General features: G+C 41.0%; 1 protein-coding gene across 1 annotated transcript in view; it reads left to right on the top strand.

Moving 5' to 3' along the window:
* Nucleotides 1-3,564, top strand: part of pcdh9 (protocadherin 9) — a gene marked incomplete at its 5' end in the record, with an annotated part of 322,338 nt that overhangs the window by 311,635 nt on the left and 7,139 nt on the right.

Genomic DNA, 3,564 nt, shown 5'->3' on the forward strand with positions numbered 1-3,564 from the left:
GCTTTAAACTGCTCCGGGCGATTTGGGCAAAAGAATATGCTTCTGCGCAAATATTACCTTGGGTTACTGCTTGTTTTGAACATTACGATGGCAACATTTTAGTGAGGAAATACAGTATAACACAGAACCTTAGTGCTAAAATCTGTTTTTTATTCATCACTTTTATCCATGACTTCTGATAAACAAAAAGGTTTTTAACATGTAAATTATATTTTTATGCCTCGGAGGATCTGAGGCTTTAAAAAATAAAGAAATAAATACATAATATTGTATTTAATGTACACAAAAGAAGGGATGGTTCCAAGTAGGGGTGAGAATCTTCAGGCATATATTAAATCATATCTGGATGGGAACATGTACATAACTTATATATAATGTAACTCTTTAAAACTTCATTTTTTCTTCCATCTTCATAAGAACAGAGTTTTTTTTTTTCAAACACTGCAGCTGAGAGGAAAAGGTGCCAAAGCTCTGCTGTGTGCATGCCAGAAATGTCACCATTTATATTTCTCAACAAAAAATTAACGTTAAATAATAATCCAGTTTAGACTTTTTCTTTTTCAGAAAGATTCTTGTTTGCAGCATAGTTCCAAAAAAGTACACGTAGTTAAATTATAGACCTGTAAGGTGATCTGAGGACAGGACTGAGTGAGCTCTAAAGCAATAATTCATATCAGTGATCATTGAAATGATCTGTTCTTCTTATCGCTCGTCACTTTACTCCCTGTTCTTCTCCTCCGTTCTGCTTGATTCTTGTTTTTCTTTTCCTCGCACGTCTTTCCCTCCCAAACTCAAGCTTTGTCTTCATTTTCTATTTTGACTCCCTCCTGCCCTTCATCTCCTCTCATGAGAAGCTGCTGCGTGGCCTCAAAGGGAGCACTAGAAAGGATCCATCAGCCAGCCTGCTATTCTCAGGAGAACGCAGCCAGCGTGTTGCTCTGTTCTGCTCCGCTCACTATTATATCCATCCAACCTCAGATAGCCTTTACTGTAGATCACAGGGTTTGTTTGCAGATTTTTTTAAATTATTATTTCTTGCAAAGCTGTATAGAGTTGTAATTCTGTGCCTTGTTGGACACCAACAGAGCACTCACATGTTTCTCCGAGCTGTTTACGATATGTTTGCTGCTGGTGTGAGGCAGATCTTTCTACGAGCCTTGGCTATAATACTCTTTATTATTTGCCACGTTGTGCACATGAACCCAATGGTTGTAGGTTTCTGTATGTTTCGCTGAGGAGGATCAAAGGGTCACAAGGAATACCTTCTGCAGATTTAAGGCTTATCGAATTAATCGGCCCAAAATATCTGAGCAGCAGCTGGAGACGGTGCTGTGGAAGTTTAAGCCTTCATGCTGGACCAAAACAAAGCCTCATTTATCCCCAAATAACAACATCTGGGTATGCTTAACAGCATGGATAAATAAACAAGCCCAACGGACACTAAATCCCCCCACACTCAATCACTCTCACACCCCCTCTCTGCCCATTCCCTCATGCCATTTTGACGGCTGCTGTTGGTGTGGYGCATCAGCACTGATAGTGTGCATCCAATTAATTAGCTCAGCGTTATCTCATTAGTAGTAGCTGGAAGACTGAAACGAGAATCCTCCCTTATAATTGCAAACAACCTCTGGTCAGCAGCGAGCATGAATCTCTCCTCCTCCGTAACCTCTGTGATCTGTTGGTGCTGAGTAGGAGGACAGAACGAGAGGCTCGTAGTGCTGCTTGGTCAAAGTGTCCGTCATTTAACGGTTTCTCCTCGTGGCTTCGTGTTTTTCCACAGCTTCAGCAGGATTAAAAACAGACCGGCCGCCAGCATGGCCTAATGGCACTGCGTCAGGAGGGCAATCTGACGCCCGCTTTGTCTTGGAGGTATCGCTCTTTGTGGACATCTGCGTTATTTGCTCGGTTGCTGTAAGCAGAAGTCAGGACCGCCTGACACACTTCTGAACCTCCTGCATTCCAAAAACACCTGTGCCCTCATGTTATTTAAAGCACTCAGGGGCTCTGCACCAAACACCAGCTACCGGCTATTTGCTTGTGTGTGTGTGTGTGTGTGTGTGTGTGTGAAGAACTTCTGCAGTAGCTATTAGCAACATAAAATGCACAGGCAAATAAAAAGGCCAGGGAAGAATGAAGAGATTATTTTGTGCAGGTTTTCTGACAAACTCTTTTATCAGCTWCATGTGTGATTAATGCAGGAAGATATTGGTTCTTTTTCAGCTGGTCTATGTTTAAAAATGAGCTTTTTGCCCATCTCTGTGTGCATGAGTGCTCTTTTGTCTGTAGACTGGTCATAATATCTTAGAAAGTGATTAAAAGCCTCCACATACATCAGATCAGCTCTTATTGTCACAGTTGCATGATGAAAATTGTGTTAGAGATGGTGAAAACATTTATAGTTATTACAGGCTAGTACTTACGTTAGAAGCACAACAGTAGATTATTAGGGTTTCCTTTTTATAATGTTTGATCTATTATGTGTTAATTGATATAGAGTAGTTACATGTCCGAATTATAAACAACACATTAGTGAAACGTTATGATAACATTAGGTTRAGATTTTTGGATGAATGCCTGTGATTCAGCCGTAGGTCAGTAGGGGGCGAACTCAGGTGAAGAATCATGTATAAAAAGATGTACTTCCTGGCTTTTGGCCAGTGTGGTTTCCTTGTCAGCCCGGTGACAATTAAACCTCACTCGGTTCCAGAATTCTGGTGTTGTATGGTTTTATTCCTTCCACAAATCATTTTATTTAACAATGGTGTTTTCATCTTGATTTCAGTCATATTGAACACAGATTTTTCTTACAATGGGACAAATGGCTCTGTGGAGGGATCCAGGTCTTGGGGAGCCATTTGTTTCATAGAGCCTTTGAACGAGTTACATCATCACGMAGTCGTACGTGATGACGTCATCCCGTTGCGTCGGTAGAACCATGTGTTTGTCAAGCGAAACCCACCCTCTCCCTTCCCCCGTGAGCTTCTGTACTCCACAGCTCTTCCTGTTTTCTGTGGAAAAGCAAAGCGGAAGCGATTCAAGTATGAAAAATAAAGATTATATGAGGAATAAAAGAAATAAAACTACAAATGGCTCATTCCTGCCCGCAACTCTGCTCCTATCGTTCGTTGTAAAGAGCCGTTCAAAAGATTTGGATCGTTCGCGAACATCACATCTTTAAATTGCGTCATTTTGTTCGCAGCTTCCCGTTTTTCCACCTGCTTTATGTCACAACTTGCTGGGAGAATGTTTCGCCCCCCTCTTTGTAAGAAATGATTGATTGGTCAGAAGTTTGTGGGTGTGTTTCAGACACTGACGTTTTCTTCACCTCACTTCCAGAATCCAACTCTCGCACCTGGAAGCAGACATTTAAAGATAGCCAAACGGCCAAAATCTCATGGATGAAGATAAAACTGAAGTTGTGCTTGAATTAATCTGTGGCATTTTAACCGGGACAGATTTATGGTCCAAATAAGGATGAATATCAGAGATATACAGCGGGTAAAATAAGTATTGAACACGTCACCATTTTTCTCAGTAAATATATTACTAGAGGTGCTAATG

This window comes from Austrofundulus limnaeus, unplaced genomic scaffold, assembly GCF_001266775.1.
Source record: "Austrofundulus limnaeus strain Quisiro unplaced genomic scaffold, Austrofundulus_limnaeus-1.0 Scaffold16, whole genome shotgun sequence".
Taxonomy (NCBI): domain Eukaryota; kingdom Metazoa; phylum Chordata; class Actinopteri; order Cyprinodontiformes; family Rivulidae; genus Austrofundulus; species Austrofundulus limnaeus.